This window comes from Sebastes fasciatus, chromosome 18 (assembly GCF_043250625.1).
Source record: "Sebastes fasciatus isolate fSebFas1 chromosome 18, fSebFas1.pri, whole genome shotgun sequence".
Lineage (NCBI taxonomy): Eukaryota > Metazoa > Chordata > Actinopteri > Perciformes > Sebastidae > Sebastes > Sebastes fasciatus.
Genome location: NC_133812.1, coordinates 11,595,804 through 11,622,234, shown reverse-complemented (window position 1 = coordinate 11,622,234; position 26,431 = coordinate 11,595,804). Strand labels below are relative to the sequence as shown.

The 26,431-nt window shown below is 41.3% G+C and overlaps 1 protein-coding gene and 1 long non-coding RNA gene across 3 annotated transcripts in view; both read left to right on the top strand.

The window, feature by feature from the left end:
- The window catches only part of LOC141755882 (uncharacterized), a 490,132-nt gene that overhangs the window by 126,139 nt on the left and 337,562 nt on the right, over window positions 1–26,431 (top strand). The window lies entirely within an intron of this gene.
- LOC141755875 (MAM domain-containing glycosylphosphatidylinositol anchor protein 2) overlaps window positions 1–26,431 on the top strand; it is a 310,559-nt gene that overhangs the window by 63,275 nt on the left and 220,853 nt on the right. For both annotated transcript variants that reach the window (XM_074615183.1, XM_074615182.1), the window contains exon 2: window positions 21,887–22,206. The gene's annotated coding sequence lies outside the window, so the exon portion shown is untranslated. The remainder of the gene's footprint in view (window positions 1–21,886; window positions 22,207–26,431) is intronic.

The window sequence follows — 26,431 nt, the reverse complement described above, 5'->3', positions numbered from 1 at the left end:
CAGGACACATGAGCAGCGTGTGACGGCTATACCTCGTTGAACTGCTGTGTCTCTCACATGTTTCGTCCACACTGGCAGAATTCTGCTGCTGCTCTGCTACTGCCAGCTGTTTCTTTCTACTAGGGATGTGACGGTGAGGACATTTTCCCACAGGTTTACATTACACCGGACATTTTACAAGAAAAGATGATGCTCAATTTATGCAGAGCGCTTACTTTGATCTTAACCGTTGGATGACTGTGTGTCTGGCCTCTCCAGTCCAGCTTTCGCTGCATGCGAGGCTGCAGATTTCCACCTGGAGACGCTGTGCACACTGGCTGTGACCGCTCCGTCCTCCTCACGGCCTAATTAACGTTATGGCTCCCTTTTATGAAATTGGGTTTAAATCCAAAGTATTGCCAAATGGGCGCTTTTGCTTTTTTCTCTTTGACACCAAATCCTTCGCCATCATCTTGTCTGTCAACTCTCTCTTGTCCCATGTGTGTGAAATCTGACTCCTGCTACTCTGAGCTGAGACTCCATACTAAGCAGACGCTTTCACTTTCAGATTGTAGGGTCCGTCGTCCGACTATATACTGATAACATGCCGCTGATACACCAAAATTAACTAAATGGGTTTTATTTAGGGGGCGATGGGTACGTAATGTAATCGGTGTGTGCCCGACCACTGTGTAACACCGGTAACACCAACTACCGCGACAACCCTACTTTCTACATAGAGTTTGCCTTTCATAATGGCCATTTCATTTCATTATTAATATAATTTATATTTTATTTTAGACAGTAAAAGGTTAAGGAGTGTGTGCTTATTTGTAAATAATAGTAATAATCCACAATTAAAAGCACTCTCCTGAAAATATTTCAGAATAAAAGCCTTGTTAACAAATGAAGCAATTCTGTCCACAGTAAATATGTTAGAGGGTTTTATTTTCAAATTGAAACAAGACGTGTTGATTTAAAAATAACTGTTTATTTTTGTTCATGTCTGTGACATATTCTACAGATATAGACGTTGAAACTGATGTAATGTTGCTGATATGAGGTCAATACACTGTCAAAGGATCATTTTCACTGTGTTTTGTGACACACGGAAAGAATAGGTGAGACCTTGAATCTCTAGAAGAGACACAGTTGATACGCAGCCTAGCCTGAGCCGCGCTGCTCACGCTGGCTGTTCTAACCTGTTAACATGGGCGCCGAAATAAAAAGCAAGAAGTTCCACGACGCACATGTGTGAACATGCTTTTGTGATTTCCCCTTCCTATTCAGGTGTCTGTAAAAGAGGTTTTGCAATTGAAATTGTTGCAGGGGTGTGGGATACAGGAACTTGAATTACCTTGCAGATATTCTTTGAAATAATGTCTGGCTAGTTTGGGAATAAAAGCTGAAAAGTTGGTTAGTTTGTTGGTCTCTCATAAAGTTATTATAGGGCTGTCAAGGTTAACGCGATTATAACGCGTTATAGAAAATTCGCTTTAACGCCACTAATTTCTTTAACGCGGCAGTAGGCAGAATGTTTTTGGCATCATTGGGCAAAAATGACATAATAACCTTTCAGCATATTGTAATTCAAGTGTTCTGAGAGATAACGAGACTTCTGCACCTCCTCATGGCTCTGTTTTCAGGCTTTAAAAAATCTAGTTTGATTGAATTCTAGTTTGACCGTTTAGTCGGAGTTCGCGAGTGATTGACAGCCGGCTCTTATAGACAGCAGCTGGACAGCAGACCTCAGATCAGCTCATAATGCTTGTTTTCCTCCGGTCTGTGAAAACTTGCAGATGCCGTTAGGAACACCGGAGGAGACTGGTTCACACAGAGGCACATGATTTTTTTCAGGTTACCCGTTTCATGAACTACTGTCAGGATATAGTGACCGTTTTATAAAAATAACTTTTTTTTAATCATATTTGATCCAATCTCGCCTACTTCAGCTTTAACACATCTTGCAATTTTTAAGTTGTAGCAGGCTCAGTTTTAAAACTGGCATCATATAAAACTAGAAAACCTAAGGAATCCATTGGTACCAACCATGTCATACTAGCTTGTCGCGAAGGAGGCTAAATACCGCTTCAAACCTATGCTAAATTTTGGTGAGAAAAAACTAGCATGGCCATTTTCAAAGGGGTCCCTTGACCTCTGACCTCAATATATGTGAATGAAAATGGGTTCTATGGGTACCCACGAGTCTCCCCTTTACAGACATGCCCACTTTATGATAATCACATGCAGTTTGGGGCAAGTCAGAGTCAAGTCAGCACACTGACACACTGACAGCTGTTGTTGCCTGTTGGGCTGCAGTTTGCCATGTTATGATTTGAGCATATTTTTTATGCTAAATGCAGTACCTGTGAGGGTTTCTGGAGAATAATTAATTAAGTTAATTGATTTCCCATAGTAAATATATACATACATTTGCATAAAGCAAGCATAGTTGCCCACTCCCATGTTGGTAAAAGTATTAAATACTTGACAAATCTCCTTTTAATGTACATTTTGACCAGATAAAAATTGTGCGATTAATTTGTGATTAATCGTGATTAAATATTTTAATCTTTAAACACAAAATACATCAACAGCTATCATACAGCCTCATGACAAAAAAAAGATTTAAAAAAAGATAATGCTTGATGAGTCATCTTTTTAATGTGAGCCGTGCATGCATGAGGGATGTTACTAAAAGAAGTTATTTGCATTTAATTAGCCATGAATACACATGAGCCAAAGAAGAACAAAGAACAGCCACATGAATTTTGGAATGCAGCCCCTGATGGGTCGGTGCCTGCATGAAGCTCTGAAAATGTTATGCTTGCATAATAACACTCACAGCACCACGTTCACAGAGATGAATATAACCTCTCACTTCCAAATCATTTTGCGTTGCCATGGGAATTAAAGCTTTTTGCACACTTCAGTAAGAATGGCCATGCTAAATGCTTACACAAGATACTGTTGTTGTTACATAAGAAGCACAAACACTCTGCAAGGCTCGCCCGTTTTAGGAGTTGATAGGCCATCGGTTTCTGAGTGCGTCGGTACGTGGGCGGCGTGCAAACCGATCCTGTGCAGGAGTCGATCCAATCTGCACTGTCAGCACACATGGGGCTTCCTGGACAGGCAGAGCTGCTTCCCTGATTGGCTGTCAGTCGGCGTCAGTCACTCAGAGCCCGACTATCAGTCATACGGAACACACACACACACACACACAACCGCACATACAAAGAAATGAATCGGGCTTTTAGAGAAGCCGAATTATTTGCAAGTAAATTGCAAAACTTTCATTCAGAGAGAATTACCCCAGAGAATGGATCGGGAACGCTTGCCTGAGCCCACAACTGTTCCGCAGCAGCAGTTTACTTGTTGAAATGTGAGAGGCTCATTAGGCCTTGGGTTCCCTGATGAGACAGTTTAATTACATGCCATCGGGACTCGTGCAAGTGGTAGAGCTGCCATTACAACTTTTATTAGCACTGTGAAGCGGCAAAACACAACATAAGTTCTTTATAATGTTATTGTGTCCATGGGCTTGCAATAGTCTGCTCAACAGTATGGGACAAACATACGTGTGGGCTTTTATTTTGTGAAGCTAAGGCTTTTATTTTGTGAAATTGATAGTGCAGTGGAAACCGCTTATAGTGATCACATCTCTCCGGGGTCAAATTGATCACTATAAGCGGATGATTATTGTAACCGAATTTTTGTTGTGCATAATTTCTATTGTAGATTACCATCCAATTGACGTTTGTATATTTATTACATGAATACAACATAACATAGTTTTAAAATGTTTTTCCATATGTTGTCATGTATGAACATACTTGCCAACCCTCCCGATTTTCCCGGGAGATTCCCGTTTTTCATCACCCTCTCCCGGTTTCCTCCCGGGGTCACCATTATCCCGTATTTTCATTCTTTTTTTCATTTTCGTTCTCTTAACCCGTTTCTTGAACCGAACAGTGTGTATAATCCTTACTGTTTCCACCCGGATGACAATAGAGCTACACCAACTGTCATTTCCCGGTGGAAGAGAGCAGTCTATGCTTGCGACACAGCGCAGTTTGAGCTCATGTTTAAGCTGCGATCGCCACGGCGTGCAGCCCAACGCCCAACTTTGGCCGCTGCAGCGAAAAGCAGTTGTGACACGGGGCAAGCCATCGGAAATAACGGGTTTCAGAGCTAGGTGGTGCCGTTGTAGCATTGTGTCTGTAAGGACCTTCAGTGAGTGAGAGAAGGAGAGAGAGGAGAGTATACTGAGAGAAAGAAATACTCAAGCAGGGGCAAAAGAATGAATAAAACCGGATGAATATTAGTTTATGCCAGAGATTCACATGCCAAGTTCACACCAGAGGGGCGAATTATTCAGTTTTCCTTCCTGGGAGTTAAAGGTAAAATCGAAAGTTTTACATAAAAATACTGTTGCAGTGTACATATTATTTTGTTATTTTCACTCTTTTAAAGTCACCAGAATGCAGGAAACAAAGTCTCTGAAACTTACATTTTTCTGGGGGACGACCCCCAGGCCCCCCGCTGTGGTTTTGAAATCCTCCCTATTTTTAAGGTCTCAAGGTTGGCAAGTATGTGTATGAAAAGACCCAAAATGAACACTATAAGCAGACTAATTGATTACTATAAGCAAATTATTTAAACAGCATTTGCATAGGATTCTGTCCTTCTGTTGATCACAGAAACCGTGAACAATATAAGCGGTTTCCTCTGTATTCTGAACCATGCATGTGTAAAGCAAGGTGAACAGTTTCAGTTCAGTGCTGCAGGGCAAACAGAAGAAGGTGAGGCTTTGCTTGCTTGTGTGTATTCTGCATTGTGTGCACATACATGGCCTTCTAATGGAGTCAATGGTTATTGACAGAAACACTTGACAAGTGTTTGCAAGCTGATCTCATGCGCAACAGGCACTCTGACAGGGACAAGCGGCCACCCAGAGTGCACCGCGCTGCTTCCATTTGTAACAGATTTGCCTCTCGCCTCGCCTCTCACATCCTGCAGCTTAGACCTCGTGCTGTTGAACCCTGAGCCGTACCTCCGAGCCTATAGAGTCCCGCTGGTTCTCCCTACAGATCAGTTCCTTGAGAAAACCTTTCTCATTTCCCACCTCTGCGGAACCTTTTGTTTCCCCTTGGCCCAGCGGCCTCTTTAGCATGCAGATGTGATTAGCTAATGTCATCGCGCAGCAGGGCTGATTCAGACCGTTCCTCTCTGCTGGAGTCGCTTAGACATTGCAATCCAGAGAAAATCAAATTATAGAGCCATTAATTTGTCTAGGTAATCCAGGCTGTCTGCTGCTCTGGAGAAGTAATCTCCCAGGACTGCGTTCATCAAGTGTGTGATGCCAGCAGAAGTGAAGCATTATCTAATTAACAGGAGAGGACGGAGTGGCTAAGAATTACATCTGGCCCGAATCACCTGCCAACTGTGGTGACATGTAGACAAAGTTGGGTATATATGATTCTGAAATGTCATCCACACAGATTAACCATTGAGGAAAGGTCATGAAATTTAAATTTAAATTGGTACTGACTTACTGTACATGACTCATGTTTCCACTGAAGGACATCACACTTCCATAAACGTCTTCTGTACAAACACAATTTGTCAATAGAGTAGAGCTGGCAAGACAAAGACAGAAAAAAAAAATGCAAGAAACCAATGTATATTCAAGACTTGTACCTATTAGAAAGGATGCAAACGTCCATGTCAGCAAACCTTCACAAGGTGACCGCCCAGTATTTGCACATTTAGCTTATTTGTACTGTTGAAAGGGCACCGGAAGGAGTTACATGCATTTTGTTCTTCTGCTCATTAATTGAAGGGGATCTTTGGAGAGCCTGAGCTGATGAATTCATAGTTTGAGTGAAACTTCTCACGGTTCACAGGTGAAAGTCAGTGTTCCTGTTATTTAGAACAAAGCTAATTATGTAGAAGAAAGTGAAATTAGAGTCACTACAATAGTAACAGCAACAATAATCAGATACGGTACTTTTTATACTGGGTCATTGAAGGCAGATTGCAGCATTAGCTGTCTTTCCACTCATATATTTCTATGCACATTTTGAAGTATTGCATTAAAAAAGCTGTATGGAAACGCCAAAGTTCGTTAAAACGTCCTCAATTGTGAAACAGGTTTTTAAGCTCATTTGAGGTGGTTTTTGCCTCTTTCTCAAAAAGCTGACATGAAAGAACAATTCAAACTTGCCCAGTTTCTATCGTATATGGTTAGATGGTCAAGCCGGCTTTTTTTGTTTCTGGTTCACAACCACTCCTTCTTCAACTCTGTTTAATGCCAGAGTACAGCCTTGTACAGTATAATTTATAGTGACCAACTTCTGACCAAACTGTAGCTGAGTTTATTCGCTTTCAACCAGTTGATGGAAACGTGCCTAATCCGCATTTCTTTTTTTTCCTTCAATGACGTCGACATTTAGAAAGTTTGCTTAAAATTTACTTGACAATTGAATGGAAACACAGCTATTGTTACCTGTTGTTGGTAATAATAGTTGCGCTCAACAAGTTATTTGCTGAGATCTGGGAACATTGTCTACATTGCTGAAATAAAAGTTGGGGCAAGAAACACAAGCAGTCAGATAGAGGTTTAAACAATCCCCCAGGTCAGCCAAAATTATTTAGGAAGAGAACGAAGGCAAACCATAAAATGACACCCCAAACTGCTTGTTGTAAACATCCCTCACAGTTTGAAGACGACGTTTGATGAAGCAAATGCATTCTGGGTGATACCCGATTCGCTTAATAAAATCAGTATCCCCAATCCTGATCCGGCAGATTGGGTCAGTGCATTTCTATTACTTCGGCGAGGACAATGTTATCGTAACCATAGACTGTATATTTGAAGTGGACGTAGTCACAGTCAAAGGTTATAATTAACTTTCATGAACTAAAAACACACTGTGAAAGGGTTAAAGTTGTGAGATGAAAACACAGACAACTCCCAGACAACGCCTTGGTAGCGACCTGTCAATCACAAAGTAGCCACGCCCTAAAGCATACCCTGCTTTATGGTCTATTTGACTCTAAATGGGACCATAATTTACTAAATGAACATCATGCTGTATTAAAGAAGACTTGAAACTAGCGATTGAGACCATAAACTCATGTTTACAATTTTTACTGAGGTTATAAATCAAGTGAGAAGCAGGGTCATTTTCTCATAGACTTCTATACAATCAGACTTCTTTTTGCAACCAGAGGAGTCGCTATTAGAAAAAATGCAAGTTTAAGGCACTTTAGCATTGGCTTCACTTCTCAGACAGACTCCGGAGTTTCCCAATGATTGTAACTCATAGAAATGATAGCCAAAACTATGAAAAGTAGACTAATTTTCTTTTAATAAACCAGAGTTTTCCTTTAAACACACTTTTGAAATGCCAAATTACAAAAGCAGACAGATGCGTGCAATCTGAGGTGCTTGAACCGGCTTACTTAGGTTAATGATTCTACTTCATGCTCACTATGACGCCCTGCTGCCCTCGTACATATATTCATAGTTACTATTTCTTTGAAGCTCATGCACCTAGCCTAAGGGTTAGTGTCATTAAAGGATGATCGCAACCTTGATTTAACGGCCTGAACATTTAGCTTCATCTGCATTCGGTACACATGGATCATGGAGACACATCTTGATTATATCCAAGTTCCTAGTGATGCTACAGGTCTATCCTTCTGCCTTTTAACTGTACAAATGCATTCATTATTAACCACTCTCAGTCTGCTGGGACTAGAGGTAATTAAGTCCACATGACATGATACAAAAAACTGAAAATACATCAATACGCTGATGATACGGCAGGCTGCTTTTATGCGCTGTTTTTAATTTAGAATGTAAAGGATTAGCTGCCGACATTTGATCCAAGCCTTTGTGCTTTTTCTCATTCTATTTAACTAAAAAGTTTCTACTCTGATTCCTTTTCGAGCACATAATACAAGCTTTGATTTGGCTCTAAAAAAAAAAGGACACGGCCAAGGACAGATGACAAAAAATTTTATATTATGATCTCAACTTGAGTAATAGCACAAACGAACTGGGCTCCATGCTTTGGTCAAAAGGGAAACGGCCAGTGAAACTATCTAGTGTAATGTAGAGAGAAGCCAAGAAGGGGGATAATTAATGCGTACATCAGCCTGTCTAGTGTATCTACGCCTCTCTCATTAGCAGACATGAATAGAGTTGAGAATTGCTCGGAAAATATGATTTTGAAATATTAATTTTCTCCTTGATTAGATTTGAAACTGATGAGAAACTTAAAGCGTAATTAGGCATTGATAATGTCAGCCTTTACAGTAGGATTGCAATGAAAGAGTGATCATAGGGAGAGGTAGGGGACCATATCTCTCCTATGATCATTATGTTGGGGTTTTAAAGCAAATCACTGCGCTGAAATCTGTTTGTTCTCATTTGGGGTTTTTTGCCGTGTCAAAGCTTTTTGACAAACATCATCCCACTTTGAAAAAAACCTCTTCCTCCTCGCTTCCTCCTTTTTTTCTTTTTTTTTACCATTCATCTCTCAGGGGTATATTACTCTGTAATCACATTAGTAGATCATTTGTGACAGCTCTTTCACCACATGCAATGTGTTTATCTCCGAAAAAAGATCTTTTCTGTTCCGGCGACATGCGACGAGGAGTCTTCAAGCAGACATTTTGCCAAAATAAAGACTCGGGGAGGAAACAAATAGAATACGCTTTTGTAATTGCGAACGTAATCATCGGCGGTGTTTGTTTGCACCGCAGTCTGCGCATTCGCGAGTGAATAAATGATAACGAGACATCATTATCACCAATCCGCTTCCCTTTTGTGTGGAACGCGGCCTCGATACTGTGAGAGCGTCTTCCACCGTCTCTAATATGCGCAGGAGAGCTGGTGTTGAATAAAAACAGCTCCTCGCACACCGAGGACGCCAACCCAAACCTTTGCAAATGCCATCCTCCCTGTGACTAAGTTTACTGCTGCTATTTGTGTCACAACAAACAACCCCTGGGTGTGGATGATTGACAAGTTGTGAGTGATAATTTGTCACATTCTGTCTTTATTCCTTTTATGCTGACTCACTGTGTATTCTGAAGCGCGCGGCGACACTGTCAACCCGGAATCGTGATGACACCTGACAGCGACACATAAAGAGAAGACAGCATCCTTTTTTTCTTTCTTTTTTTTTATGAGTGAAAAGGTTTAAACTTTAGATTTAAGTGTCTCGCACACTGGGAGGGGGAAAATACATGTTTGTTTATCCCCTTGGGTCGATGCGGCTTCGATTCATACTATCAACTTATGTGCTTTTTTGCCTAACATCACACTTCAGCTGAAGATGATGGCGTGTGATGCATGTGTGAAAGAAAAGCCCTTTGAAAAATGCATAAACAACAGGCCGCAAAAGTGCCTCGCATCGACCACAGACGCCATGCCGGCAGTCAGCTCTGCGCGGAGCTGTTTAGCAACTCGCCCCATTGATCGCTTAAAGTGAGTCCCCGCCACAATCGGCATCCTATGACACGAGGGGGAAGCGGGGGAGTGCAAGAGGTGCAATTAGCTGCTCCCAGGAGCACTGGGGGAGTGACAGACAATCAACACGGAGGTAGAGAAAGAAAGGAGTTGGGAGGAAGGGGGGGGGAGAAAGACAGAAATACAAAAGAGGGCAGTAGATGAAGGTGTGTATATAGAAGGGAGAGGGAGGGCGAGGGAAAAGATGGTCATTACCCAAATGGGTCATTATGCCCCATCTACCCATCCCATGCTGCCATACCCCCTCGCCCACGCCACAGGAGTTTTAATTGGCCCAGTACACAGTGTTTGCTCAAGCACTCTGCAAGTTTGGAGAAGGGCTCTGTAGGGGAATGCGGTAAGCTCAGTCATGCTGGAAATATATAAGATGGAAAAGAGTGGGTAGAGGAGTGAGGTGTATTTGTGTGTGTGTGCATATGCATTTCTGTGTATGTTCCGCCGCACCTAAAAACTCATATCAAGAATTTTATATCCAAGCCACGTGGATAATGAGCAGCTAGAGTTTTGGTGATGTCCTGTGTGGGGCGCATAAAGAGGAATCAGCAGTCTTCAGGACTCATTATATTGCTGCTGTCACTGCATTAAAAAGTACTGGTCACTACGCCCTAAACTCCCAGACAAGGTGAAGCCTCGCTTAATGTACAGCTCCATAATGACTGACGTTTACATGGTGTTTCAGATGTCACGAGGAATTCTCACTTCACTGTGAAAAGGCTCAAATGCAAACCGTCCTGTGTAAAGCTTCGGCACTGATAACTTCTCCGCGCTCATCATAAATCCCCCCCCTCCCCCCACTCGAATCCATACGGCTTGCACCTCACGCAGCAATGTTAATTTAGATCCCTTTGCGAGAGCCGAGTTGACTTAAAAGTTGAACAGACTTTCTCGCCCCCGGCAGAGGGGAGAACTGAAGCTTCCAGTTAGAGATACCACGACGGGGAAGACAGAGTGAAGCCTTGTCTTTTTCAATCTGATGAATAACCTCCATGGGATTATCTCACCTGGCAAAGATGGAGAAGTCCTTGGCTATAGGGCAAGTCTTTGCTAGTGGCTGTGACACTATTTCAGCTACAGTATGCATATTATACCGATTTCCAATTGCTTGTGCATATTTTCATGTGCAAGAGATTCTCTAGCAACACAGTAAAGTGTAGAACCTTTCAACTCCAACAAGGTCGCAGTCTCTTTCATAGCGTCCATCATCACTTCTAATACCTGACCGTATTCAACACATAGTGCAGTTACAGACTGTCTGGTATTCAGGGGGGGATACAATACACATTTACTGAAAGCACAAGAAATATTTTCAATTTAATTTCTACGAAGAGGATATGGATTCTACCAAATGGATTTTGGTTGTATGTCATTAGTGTTTTGAAAATTTCTCTAGCTCAAATAGTCAAAGGACTCCTCAGGACAGAATTTGCACAAGCAGAACTTGTTTCATATCAACTGACACTGAATAAAAAGAGTATTTTTCAGGTATTTTAAAGTAAGTCTAAATTGTACAACTTTAGCTGCAGAGATGTCACAATACCAGACATTTAATTGATACTAATACCAGTGAAATTCCTTTTCCCCTTTTTTGAAATTCGATATTAAAAACAAAGTAAAACAATAAATGTCATGTACTTCAACATACATTCCTTTATTTCTGTTTGCATACTGGTTTTTGTTAGGAAGTTAAACAGCTCATAATTCCCTCTCATCTATTTTATATTGTTGTGAAAACTTCTCCTTCAAACCACTGGATTTATTCAAGTTTCTCCCCAAAAACTACATTTCGTAAGATTACATTTGAACGCATCATGATAAGGTTAGAATTTACCTTTGCCCAATACTCATTTTTACTGAATAGAGTAATCATAATGTAAATTAATGGCACCTCATCAGGACTAGAGCTAGTTAACATTAACAGCAAGGTAAGTTTTTAATTAATACGACTTAAAATAGGACTTTCAATAAAGAGATGAGACTGCTTGCTTGAAGCAAAAAGGTTTATTTACATTTCTTATGTTTTCTTTTAATGGAAAAAAATCCGATTTTCGTCGTGATGGGTTACATATGAGAACATTTGCATTTAAAAGGGAAATTCAAGTTTGTATTACACATTAAGCTACAACAACGTGAGAACATTTTATTTGATCACAAACCCAGATATGGCCTTTACAGATACAGCAGATATAAAACAAGTCAAGTGGAACCATGCTGGTAGGTATAAGTCTCAGCATCCTGACTTGCTGGCAAATAGACTTTTTGATCAACTTTGAGTTCAGGCAGTTTCAGCTGTGTGTTACAGAATCTCTGGTGCGTTACAGAGAGTTTAAACTGCTGCGACACCGGCTCCAATATCTCCCCAACACTGTTGACTATACACACCTGCAATATACTCCCAACAAACATCTGGACATCTAAGTCAAAAAATTTTGAAAATGAACTAAGACAAATACATATATTTAGTCAAAAATACATTGTATTCCTTCTGATGAAGTCTTAAGTGCTTGACTTGTAGGAAAATAATTGCTTTACGTCCTCTGCCTCTGTATGAGTTTTCTGAAGAAGCATGCCATTTGCAGTGTTTGTTTATTAATATTGCAAAGCACAACAAAAGTGTAAGAGACATTTAGGACATTTCAATTTGTATTTAACATGGACTTATGTTTCTTTTAAGTTTTTATACTTGAAGTAAAAAAAAACATATTTTTACTCCTCGTGCTGAAAAATATGAAGCAGCTCTGAGGAATACTTCAGAACAGATTTTATGGGTGCATCAATATTTTTCCAATAAAAAATCCTCACATCTCTCTCCCACACACGCGCACGCACAATTGAACATTTTCTGATAGCCTTGTCTGATCCAGCTATGTCAAACGAAAACATCACACACACACACACACACACACACACACACACACACACACACACACACACACACACACACACATAGGTCCATAATTGATGTGTTCAACTTATCCAGTTGGAGCAGAGGAATGAGATGGTGAATTAATCATGGAGGGATGTCTGTGAGCTCTACGGAGAGAGAGAGAGAGAGAGAGAGAGAGCATGGGACCTGCACTGATGAGCGATGATGAAGGTTAGGACAGGCAGGACCGGAGCCCTGAATGTGCTGAACCGGGCGGGCCGAGCACAACATCATGTACAACCGCATGACACCCTGCAGCCCGCGTGTTGTAATAGCTGACCTCATAAATACGGCAATGAATCACTGCTGGAAAACCACTTGACATGAATACAATATTCATCACTCAAACAAGCCGGCTGCATTCAGTCACTGCAGAATTATTGTCTGTTGTTATTGTCTGGTTGATGTGTCAGAGTAAACAAAATATTTCTTTGTCATATAGCCAGACAAAGACAATCTAGCTGAACGGATTCTGTATTTCTGCAGTTTTTCTTTTCAAGATGGATGGTTTGTACTGTAGATGAAATGAACAACCTGTTTCTGGAAATATCAAAATCTTTGAAACGTTGGGTAAAATGGAGGACAATTCAACATTGGAAGACTTTATTCACTCCGTGTGAAAAGAAAATGTTGAGTATCGTCTATAAGGCGTCTTTGCAAGGGCGTTCATTATGGTGCGTTGGATACTCAACGACTTTGGCGACAGTCATCCATTTGTATCTTTACTCCTTTCAGTCTTTGTTGATGGCAAGAAAGTGTTTCCAAGGAGCAGCAGAAATCCACAAAAGCAGGTTTTTACTATTCAAAGCGTCTCATTTCAAACTAGAAAAGTGCACTCCAGGGTTTCCGCCAAAAAAGTTGTCAGGACCGGCGGCCAAGTTTCTGCAGGCAGGGGGTCAATGTTTCATTAGCAAAACATGGAGGGGCGGTTTGCCACTAAGGCCGACCCACCTTAAGCGAGTGAGCCGTTGTTCTCGCCAACTGCGGAGCTGAGGGGGTAAGACATTGAAACTTGACATGGGAGTTGTAGCATTTATTAACTGACAGCCTACACTGTACACATACTGCACTGCTACGTTCACAGCTATAGCTTTACTGTTAACTTCATACTTACCGTCCGTCACACACGTCGCTCTTTCTCTCTCTCGGTCGACTGCACGATCGCTAACGTTACGAGCCGCCTGACTGGCGGAAGCCCGTCTTGTCTCGTAACCCCGAAAGACGCATGAACTTTCTAGTAAACAAACAGTGCTTCTCTTCTGTTTCTCTCTCTCTCTCTCTTGACCGCACACACAGGCATTCGCTAACAACCTACGCATGGAGTTATTCCTTAAAGGTGTTTGTTACCTGTATGACCAATTTTAGTTTAAAGGTCCCATATTATAAAAAAGTGAAAAGATTTTCATGTTTTTTTTTATTATAAAGCAGGCTTACGTCCTATATAAATACTGTGAAAGTATCAAAACACTCAATCCACAGGAAATACACACAGCCCGTATTCAGAAACTGCATTTGAAACAAGCTGTCCGGATTTCTGCCCATTAGTGATGTCACGAATATACAATATTTAGACCCTAGAAACAATTTTAAACGTAAACATTCTAAATGTGTCCCAGTTTATTACTGGTTGCAGTGTATGTGAATGTCATCAGCTGACAGGAAGTACACATGGACCCAAGTTGTTGCCTAGCAACGCAAATCTGTTGCAATTCTGTCGCAATTCTGTCAAAATGCGCTAAAACGGAGCGTTTCAGACAGAGGGTAAATACAGGGATATTCAGGCTGATAGTATGAGGAAAATAAAGTTTTTTTTTAACATAACAGCATGTAAATATGTTCTAGTAGGAACACAAAATACAAGTATGAACCTGAGAATGAGCATAATATGGGACCTTTAAAAAACATCTTAAAAATACACAAGTCCCCGATGACTAGGCCTGACGGGGAGTCAATTTCACCAACAGAAACCCTGCACTCAGTAGAGTGAAGATCTCCACCAGGTGTTTCTGCAAAGACCAATGCTGTGATGTTCGATTGAATGAATACAAACCACAATTAGCTAACCCCACTTCTAGACCGCAAGTGTATCGGACGTGTTTTTCACTCATGCGTCTCACGCAACTGATACGCTCTCATTTAGATCTATGCAGCTGTCTGCACCGGCTCTCTGCAGGCTTGCGCCTCAGCTGCGTCTCACGGGTGCGACCGTGTCTATTTTTTCGATAATACGTGATTAAACGCGAGGTTGATGCCCAATAAAAAGGCACTGAATAAATATATTTATCTACATTTTTGCAACCTACGTGGAGAAGAGCGTGCTGCTGTCTGGCTCTGTCCAGAGACCGGATTATAATACCACAGACTCTCCTCTCACTCTTGTTCAGCAGCTGGGAAGTAAGACACGGGAACTTCTTGGTTATCGAGGAGTATTTTTTGCAGTGTTTATTTATTCATGGTCAAACTGTAACCTATCCAGTACATTTACTGCCACTAGACAACTTCACTGCTTACCTTTTCCCTCTGCTCTGATCGCCAACACCTATATGATGACGTAATATTGAATCAGTGCATAGACTTGCGTACTCGCCGATATCCGATCCAGCAGCATTTTTTAGGCTCTAACAACCGACCTAACTGCCTGCTTGCTTACTTACTTAATTAGAGGCTGATGAATGGAAAGTACATGTAGTACAAAAACTGTTTTTGGCCTGGGACTGAAAGGGTGAAGGTCATTGTGGCATGTGAACGTTTGACCCGAGTAGAGGGATTTACATAGCAAGTTGTGCTTATTCAAAGTTTTTTTTCTTTCAATGAGTCAGAGGTTCTTAAAGAAAAAAGAAAACACTAGATTTTTGTGATCAAATTGTATTGGTTTTAAAGATATGCATTGGAAATTATTAACAAAAACAATACATAATTTGAAAACAAAACATTAATCGAAAATAAATTAAAAAAAAAATTAAATTAAAAAATATTACGACTACTGCAACTACTACTAATAATAAAAAACAAACAAAAACACGAGTAATATCAATGTTATTTTCCTTATTTATATCCATTTATATCTATTAGCAAATAATAAATTATGATTAAATTGGTTACCATGCTTTCCACAATCATGATGGTCAAAGCCACATAAATGACTGCATTATAATCCTCTGACCCTGACCTGCACCTGTGAGCTCTCCTTCACTTACAGGTTGCGTCTGGATTTTGGGCTCAGTGCTCCAGAGCTGACTGTGAAAACGGTTTGCTACCTTTGCCAATTCAGAATCCAAATACTCGCAGATTAGGGCCCCAAATTCATTGAGAACCACTGCACATATTTGTGCTACATCACTGTCTTAAATCTGGCCCTGAATGAATGTGTTGAGAGCTGAATCATCTCCATGACAACTGAGCAAACTACATCTGCTGATCAAGGCTGCAAGATGTGGCTGATAGAGAACTAGAATTATATTATATTATATTATACTTACTCTGACTGGTGCAGCTCACTTTCAAATGAGTTTTAAAATAGTGATCAGTTTGGCAGAGAACACATGAGAAATTAATGAGAAATACAGTAAATAGATAGCTGTATATACAACATTCATACACAACAAGAGATTTTGGGGTGAAATGTAATCATGCACAGTTGCTAGTTTTTGATTAATTGGCAAACTAATGACTCATTTTAGCACAAAATGCAAAACATCGGCCCGTGGAGACCTGTCTTATGAAGCAGGATCCCTGAGTTAGCTTTAACTATTTTTACTGAGGTTTACACAGTAGTAGTACATCCATCCATCCATCCATTTTGTTCCGCTTATCTGGGGCCGGGTCGCGGGGGCAGCAGGGTTTAGAAGGGAATTCCAGAAAACCCTCTCCCCAGCAACGTTTTCCAGCTCTTCCTGGGGGACCCCGAGGCATTCCCAGTCCAGACTAGATATATAATCTCTCCAGTGTGTTCTGGGTCTACCCTGGGGTCTTTTACCAGTTAGAGGTGCCTGGAGAACCTCCAAAGGGAGGCGTTCAGGACGCGTTCAGATGCCCAAACCACCTCAGCCGGCCCCTTTTCGACAGGAAGGAGCAGCGTCTCTACTCCGAGCTCCTTCCGGATGTCTGAGCTCCTCACCCTTCTCTAAGGCTGAGCCCAGCCACCCTACGAAGGAAACTCATTTCGTCCGCTTGTATCCGCGTTTTCATTCTTTCGGTCACTACTCAAAGCTCATGACCATAGGTGAGGGTTGGAATGTGGTTGGACTGGTAAATCGAGAGCTTTGCCTTCCAGCTCAGCTCCCTCTTCACCACAACGGTTCGGTACGGCGCCTGCATAATCGCAGACACCGCAATCGAAACGCCTGTCCATCTCCCGCTCCATTTTACCCTCACTCCTGAAAAACACCCCAAGATACTTAAACTCCTTCGCAATCCACCGTTTTTGCGGCAGAGAACCACGGCCACAAACATGGAGGTTCTGACTCTCATCCCGACGGCTTCACGCTCTGCTGCAAACCGAGTGTGAAGTACAGCTAACTATTAATCCTTCTTAGAGTAACAGGCATTGGATGAATGTCATATGAGGAACTGCTTTGAAGGGACAAGTTTTAAGAACTTTTGATTTTGATTGATTTGTGCTTGGACCCAGCGGATGAGAGAAAAAGGGCCTAACTTGAGTAACTGACAACTGGCGCGATGGCAGAAACTAGGGAAATAACCCCCCCCCCCCGCCAAAAAAATACCCTGATTTATCCTTTGAATTGGGAGCTGTTCATCTCGATGCCCAGGCGACTGCGAGCATCCAAGTCAGTCAGTCGCTCAGAGTCTGAAAACTCATCTGTCTGCCTCTGTACACTACATTGCCTTTGAACGCTATGAAATGTCTGTGTCTGGCAATACATTTTCATTGTATGAGTGAAACTTAAATGGTCCATCCAGGTTTTTCAGTTGCACAAAAAAATACCATCAATTTCACTAATGTACCTCACAAGGGCAAGACGACATTGTACTAAGAGCAACTATAAAGTGAAATTACGTGAGCAGAATATCACCTCCTGGACCCTTTCAGCTTCAAGCTCTGATGTGACCCTGGGCGGCAGAAGGGACTGTTGAGCCGCCGATGTTAAGAATAAAGAGAAATCAAAGCTGAGCAGACACGACTTTTACTAAGAGACTCAAGTACCATCTAATAACGGGTTGAGATGTACTGCAGAGTTACCATGTGCCAGGTCGAGAAGACTCGTGTTTCATGGTCCAGCTATTTCCCTGTCCCCTTTCCTTCCTCTATCCCTCTCTCTGCCTCGCTATCTCCGCCTGCCTCTCCCTAAATCTGTTCTGCTCCGGCGCACTCTCTTCTTTAATCCTATCTGATGAGGACCCCAGTTGTCCCCTTCTCACTACCGCATGGAGAAATGTATGCTAATGTGGCCCGACTGCAAAAATGGAAATTAGGCTCCTCGCGACTCCTGCAGCAGCCAGAGACAATGCAGCCCGTAAGAAAAAAAAAGAGAGGCGGCATTGTTCCACAACAAACCCCTAAACAGGGAGATAAGAACTTGTCAAATTTGATCAGCGATGAATTATGCATCGCTGGCCACTGAGTTTAAGCGTCGTGCTTTTTGATGAATTCCCTTTATCTCTTCATCTGTTTTAGCAATCACACACTGCTGTCGGGAACTTATGTACGTTTATATATGCGCGCTTGCATACGCAGTGTGTGCTAACTCTAGTGTTTACTTCTGCATTGTGTGTACAGTAAGTGTGTGTAGATAAGATATATAGCCTCCAACAGTGATAAAGACACACAGAGACAACAACTTATTTTTGCATTTCTGATCTTCGGCGTATTGTAAATTCAGATCCAGGGACGAACAAAGGCAGCTTGTAAACAGCTCTTCCTGGGAAACCTCAGATGTAAGCAGATAGAAGCCCTTATCATTGATACCTCTCCATCTGGGCGAGTGGTTGGGGAAAGAGCCGCTAACAGGATTACGTCTAGCGTGTTCACCTTTACCGAGCAGACAGAGGGGCACGATCGATATGTGACTAATGTGATCAGGGAGGGCTATCACCCTTCGTCTTTCTGCTTTCAATGAAACCCCATTTACCATGTGACTGTGGAGCTTTTCCCTCCTCTCCAAAAACCCTACAGTGAGCTAACTCCGAAAGCACAATATGGTCCTGAAATGGGATATGTCTGATATCATCTGATGTCTCTCAATTTGAAAATTTGAATCCATCGTGGAGCAGATAGGCGAATCAGCCGCATTGCTAACAGATCAAGGTTCTTGTCAGTAACAATTGAGCGCGCCATCCCGGTGCATTTTCATTTACCCACAGCCCAGGACTGCAGGTAGCATGAGCCGAGCATATCTCATTAAAATAGAGGAGAATGGCTCTGCCCGTGTCTATTGTGCTCAGTAATTCCTCGGTGATGTATTCCTCCCCCCGTCTCGCTAATGTAACAGCGTTTCAGATCCCGAACCCCCCTTTTTTTTGCCTCTCCATTTTCTCCTTCTCTGGGAAAGAGAGTCTGATTTCCCCCAAGTTAATGAAATTGTCACAGCACCTTATGAAATCGCCACCGTGTAAGCAATAACATCTGGCAAATAGATGGCGCATATAATGTCCGCTGAGCCTCACTACACACAACCCTGTTAATGAGCGGAGAGACAGACTGACAGACAGACAGACGGGAGCAGACTGATGACAGACAGACAGACAGGAGGATGTCGATGTGTGAACAAAAAGATGGGAAACAATGAAAAGAGATGAAAAGGTTCGAAAGACCTTTTTGACTTTTGACATTATGGTGTGATTAATTGAAAATTGAAAAAAGACAACCTTCAATCTCAGAACAACTGGGTAAAGATTTAATTAAAAATTCAATCTTGTGCTGTAGTGTGGCCCCTTTTACACAAAAAAAAGTTCAGCTCTTTAGGAACTGAGGGCCGTCAAGGCTTTGCGATGAATGATGAAGACTTGGAACAATCGTCTCTTTCACCCTTGGTTTTATTTGTGTGTTTAGCTGCGTGTGACAAACGATAAGAAAAGAAAAGATAGAGATACACAGCATGTCTTTATACGGTTTGTGTTTTAGCCACATCAGTCGGTCCACCACTTTTGTCCAGACTGAAATATCTGCAACAACTATTGGATGGAGTCCAATTTTGTACAATTATTCATGTCTTCCTCAAGAAGAATTTTAATAACTAGTGATTCCCCGGCTTTTTATCGGGCAATCATTAGGTCAAACACTTAATTCATCTGGTGGGTAAATCCGCGGTCTGAGAAGTGAAGCCAATGCTTAAGTGCCTTAAACTTGCATTCTTTCTAACAGCCAGCAGGGGGCGATTCCTCTGTTTGCAAAAATAAATCTTAATGTATTGAAGTTTATAAGAAAATGATCCTACTTCTCACTTGATTTATTACCTCAGTATACATTATAAACATGAGTTTATGGTCTCAATCGCTAGTTTCAAGTCTTCTTCAATACAGCATGATGTTCATTTAGTAAATTATGGTCCCATTTAGAGTCAAATAGACCATAAAGCAGGGAATGCTTTAGGGCGTGGCTACCTTGTGATTGACATGTCGCTACAACAGTGTTGTCCAGTCCTGCAGAGCCAATGCCACTCCCATCAGCCTCAGCTTTACTTTGTATTTAGTGCTTTTTAGAAAATATTACCATGCTATCATGCTGAACTAAGATGATGAAAAGCACCAATGTGTCTAAATACAGCCTCACAAAATCCCTGGCATGGCTGTGGACTCTGAGGGACGGGTTTACTGCATTTCTACCCCAAACACATGTGCTCTATTTATTAAGCAGACGCCCAGTGCTGGAGTCACAGTTTGGTGTCATTTGTGTGAGTGTTTGCAGGGTGTGCCTCTCTCCTTATTGCATATTTAAGGAAGCAAATAAAAGGAGGACACATGTTAACAGAGGATGATTATGTATTCTGATTTACTTGCGACAAAATTCTGCCCCTGAAAAGGCGTAAACATAACGCAGGTAGGATTTATACAGGAAAGGTCGTTGTGGTGAAATCCTTATTATTAGAAACAAAAAATTAAAGCAATTTGACTATTATTAATAAAAAAAACAATATTACTGCAACGCAAACAAAGTAGATGGGGAATTGGGATTTGTGTTCATCAAACGTGAATTTGAACTGTAAAGTCACTACAGATGCAACTTCTCTTTTCTCAGTAGATCTGGCCCTCAGTATTGTTTAATCCCGTATGCATGCAGACACGCTACTTGAATGATAATCCTGCAAATATCTGATGTGTGTAATGTGTATATACTGTGAGACTAGTATGTGTGTATGTACTGCGTGTGTGGCACAAAGGAGGTCTGCACATTGTTAGAGGCTCCAAATAAATAGTTTATTTCTCTTTTCTCTTTTCATGGCAACGTTTCGATCTGTGAGATCTACCTCAGGCATACTTGGTCCCGCTTCTGTATACTACTGTGTGCACATGTGTTCTAGTATTTATGTTGTGAGTCTGTCAATCTGCTTTTGAAAGTTAGGACTTTAGGGGTTATATGGATCTGGGTGGTACTACACAACTGATATGACTTATTAATGTCATTGTTAGACTATGAAAGTCTTGATTCGTAAAGATCAACAGATCATTGGTTTTATGCCCTGGCAACCGTCATTTACACTTTCAAATTCTTCTTTCAAAGAGAACTGAATCCCTTTTTATATAGAAAGTGTTTCAAAAACAAGACTACAACAGTCTCCAATGTAAAAAGATGCATCTTTTCAATATCAGTATCTGTGTGTCCCACCTCAGTACATAATCATTACAAAACAAAACAGAAATCAGAACAGAAATGAGTAGTTTAAGTTTCCTGTTTTATGTTCCACAATGCAAATGATACTTTTGTTAGTGTTTGTAATGTAACATGTCTGTTCAGAACATAGTGGCTTATGTTGGTAATTGTGATTTTTGTGCTGGTTTATAGTTTAAACCATGAGTGAGTTGGCTGTTACATTGTTTTTTTCATCGGACGTACGCATGTAGGCGGGGCGGAGTAAAATAAAATAATCGTCGATCCTGCTTTTATTTTCCTGCTTGTCAATTTTTTGATTTTATGATCGACATCGGAAGTTAATTTTGATAGATTTCTGATTTAGAAATCGAAATCTTGACACCCGTAGTTAACGGCACAAATTCACAGGTCAAAGTTTCCCAAATTGGAAATTGTGAAAGCACAGCACAACTTTAGTTTGCAGAAACAAGTGAATCTACTGATCACGGCAATTCTGTTGAAATGATGTCCAAATATTTCCTCAAATAGTGACTCAGCTCTTGAGAGTGAGCATGTAATGATGAGGCTTATACTGAAGGTTATGTGACGGGAAATATAATGTAGTTACTGAAAATTCTCATATGTACTGTGTAATGATACATATCTGCCGTGTGTGTGCGTGTGTTCCCAGTTACTGCATCATGCTGAGCAGAACGGAGAGCGCCCAGCTCCTCAGCATCCCTGGCAGGCCTCTGACAGTTCGTGCTGGCTGCCCTCCCAACCGGCCCTTCCAACGGGACGCCAGCTGGCCCGCTGCTGCCGCCGACGCCGCCGCTCCACCATCATCACCGGGGTGGCTGGCTGAGTGAAGACAGGGCGTATGAAGGAGAGCGAGAGAAGATGGGAGCTGCCAGCTCGCACCATCCTCACCCGCTCACTGAGATGTTAAATCTGTTGTCGGCCTCGCCGTCTCTCGTCGGCGGCGGCGGCTTGCAGATTTGTATGCAGACGGTGAGTGTAATTCATTGCAGACTGCCTCCTTTTGCCCATCCTCTCATCCGGGGGCGCATCCCTGAGCATCTCCAGCACCACACTGTTTCGAGAATCATTTACGATAACAACAGAACAATCAGCGGAAACCTTGTAGGAGTAAAAAAACATTCAGGTGTCAATGCGGTCAGCTTCCTGTAGCGAGAGTAATGCCGCTTGTGCTCTTTAATGAAGCCCGGTCTGAGCAGGCTTTAATCAGCCGGAGAGGAGGAGGGGGAAACTGATGCGATTATCTATTTGTTAAGCAGCCCTCCTCGCGTTTTCCCATGTTCTTTGACACCTGCGTGTCCCATTAGAAGTGTTCGGTCAGCAGTGCTGAGGGCAGCACATTGAACCGGCATCACACCATAATTAGACCCCCCTTCCACATATCACAGTTCTGCTTGGCTGTGCTCTCCTGAGACGTACTATCATGTCAAACACACATACCCCGGACACCCAACCCCTCTGACACACACACACCAGAGAAAAATACAAACAAGCTCCTGTGTCTGTGCATGAACACATACAGTATATCTGTGAAGAAAGATAGGGGCGATTACATGCGACACACATTCACCACAAAGGCCATGATGCTGCAATTTGTAATTCACTTTCATGGCCTCTGCTCAGCTATTTCTGTCTCGTTATAGGTGGAGCAAAGGTACACGCCGTTCCTATTAGCAACCCCTCCTGTTAAAAGAGATAAAAGAATCAAAGTAATCAGTTTTTTAATAGTCACACTTGATTATGGCACAGCCTGTCAAACTGCCAAATCCTATACCGTAACAACTTCTGCATTTGTATCCTGTGTACGCAGCCGCAGGTGTCTGTTCTCATTTTACATCTATTAGCAACATATACGTCTACGGTGTTGGACGTCTGCCCAGCAATTAAATGACAGCCGGAAAAATGTGATGAATGATGATAGGAAGTAAATACACACTAATAGAGAAAAGACAGATGAGTGAAGTCTTCTATTTCCCCTGATTCGCCGCCCACAATTTTAGTTAAGTACTCACGTTGTGTGGCGCATCTGCATACATGCTAACAGCATGCATGTGATGTGAAAAACAACGCTACCTCAGATGCATCTCAGAAAAGATTAAATCTAATTTCATTACGAGCTCAGCAGGATGATTTACGGTTTCAGAGCCAACCAAATCTACAGGGAAGTGAGAAATTCATCCACTGCTCACACACATGTCCAATGAGCCTAAATCATCCTGAAAATGATGCCTCAGTTGCTTGGACACAGTAACGAGAGCCGCAGCAGACGCAGAATATGAGGAGTAAAAGTCGAATGAACAGAGTTAGTTGCTGTATTGAATAACATTGAATATGCACCAAAAGCCGATCACATCCCAGGTGTTGCTTTGGGTGAAGATTTAAATTTTCAGACTAAGAGGTGTTGCTGCCGTGATGAGGTTTCAACAACCTTGGTAAACTGGCTCTGTGACGTGCTCTGCCAACTTTTCAAATATTCATGATGTTCACTTAAACTGAAGGTTGAGTTAAATAGATCTCGAAAGACCAACTAAACTCTACCAGACATTCAGAAAGTAAGAATATCCAAATAATGATTTGTTACTGATGCGTGAATTGTATCGGGTGTATTTGTTAATATGTTATTACACCTCATCTGTTTGAACCCGAGCTCAAATTGATGTAACGCGACTTTGACCAACAGCATCATTGAGTTGCCGAGTGGCGCGATATTCATGACGACAGCTTGTGCAACGAACAAAGCCAATGTCCACAGACGGCAGAGCTTTTCATGTAACACAAAAAAAAGAGGAATCCGGTCAAATACATATCCATCACCTGCCATGAAGTAAGCAGTAGCTCACTTCTAACATTTCATGACACATTGCAAAGAGATCATTCCCCCAGGCTCTGTCGTCCTGGATTTATTTTGGCTGCTGCTGTCACGCCGTTCCTGCAGCAATGTTTGATGATGTGAAGTCCAGACAAGCTAGGTATGTTAGTGTATATCAGTTCCTATTGATCCCAAATGCAATATCGTTTTGTTCAGATACATATAAGACTAATATAGCAGTTATATCATGGATGTATAAGGAGAACGGATGGAGCTGATGGGGAAAGCTAGCAAAAAGATGACGTCCGGTTTTCAAAATAAGGTGTTAGCAATGGGTACATACAAAATACATAGATGGAATTAAGATTAATTGGATGTATAATCACCTGAAGTAAAAAAAATTACATGTCCCTTTTAAATTAAGAAGAAAATACCATTAAATTGTGAGGGAAATATCTTATTTTTAGGTTAATGGAAAAGATAAATCAATAATTCCTGACATGAACTGATATATTTGACTTCAGGACATATCTGACTACATACAGACACAAAATCAAGCACTTTTACTGTATCAATTTAGAGGTATTCCCAAGTAAAAGTCCCATATTTGTACCTTGAAATAGCTACATTTTTGAACGCTTGTGGTGCTATAAAACCACATTGCTTCATAATTCCCGACAATGACTGATATATTTGGCTTCAGGACATATCTGACTATACATACATGCTGAAAATCAAACATTTTTACTGTATTAATTTAGCAATTTCCAAAAGTAAATGTCCCTAGAAGTATATGAACCAACTTTTTCCCCATGGTGTTAAAAAAGTAAACAAAAATCGCGATAAATTGTTAAATCGAAACGCAATACATATCGAATCGACATCCAAGTACCGTGATAGAATTGAATTAAGAGCTAGATCTATCGTGCCAGCCCTACTACTGTATGTATAATGTAAAAGGGGTCACTGCAGTAATCCCACAGAGAATTATCACCCAATCTGCAGATCCCTTCAGCTGTACTGAGCATTTAAGCATCCTTTAAGCTCCTTGTTTTAGTTTTACAGCTTGCAGCTTTAAGGCTTTGGTTCACTCTCACCGCTCTCATCAGCAACTCCGAACAGCAGACAGTCAAAGCTAGTGTCTAGCTGGTGAACATAGTCGAGCATTTAGGAGCTAAAGAGACAGATATTTTTCTCTGGAGTTGGTGGAGACCAAAACAGAGACAAAAGGAGAGTGAATATTGCACTAAACATTCACCATATCAACTGTATAATGTGATAATATGTCAATGTGTTCACAGCTTATTGTGCTGCCCCCCAAGTAACTAAAAAAATCAACTAATGTAGGTTTAATAATTCATAAATATTAGTATTTTTTAACTATTAGCCACCTCTCAGAGCTAGAGCTACCAGGAGAGAATGCCCGATTGGAAGAGTAGCTTTGTGACTCACATGTTCCATAAAAATGATAGATGGGATAATCAGTGTCCCTGGCTTCAAACCTGCCCTGGCCAGCTGGAGTCTGTCATTGTGGCGTATACATGTTCACAATGTGTCTGTGTGGGCTTCCTTCTCTGTGTGCTCAATTCTCCTCCCACAGTTCAAACACATTCAGGTTAGGTGAAGTGGAAACTCTAATATTGCCCTGTAGATGTGGATGTGGTTGTCTTTCTATTTGTGTTAGCACTGTGGTGACCTGCTGACCTGTCCAGGGTGGATGCTGCCTTTTGTCAAATGCATACCCCCCCCCCCAGCCCTCCCACGTCCCTGAACAGGGACAGGAGACGGAGGGGTGGATGGAAAGATAAACATTTGTGGGTAATGACAATGTAGGGAATACAAGTACCGTACATAATGGATAAAAGCATAAGAGCATTATTTGAGTATCAAAGGTTATTGTGAAGCACCATTTTCAAAGATAAGACATGTTATTACCGTGCTTCTTTTCCATTTAAACAAACATAATGTCAAAAGACAGGAAGAACACACTTTAAAAAAATGATAAATAAATAAATAAAGACTTACATAAAGGAAAATAATAATAATAATGATAATAATAATGGTAATAATATAATTTTACTTTCAAATAAGAGAGTATTATTTGCCGACGAGATGCTCTTGAAAGCACTAGAAAATAAAAATCAGTTTTACCTGTGGTGAATTTTTATTGTGTGTGAATAGTTCATTCATATTTTGTAACACAGTGCGAGGATTTGTTTATAAGCATACAGAAAAAAATGATATGTTGGTTTATATTTGTATTGATGCTGCATATTATTGATGTATTTTTTTTATTTTTAAAAGACAAATGGTTGGAATCAGTGTAACCAGCTTCTCTAAAGGTTTAAGAATTCTGCCTCTAAATCCCCAGCGTTTGCTCATATTTCC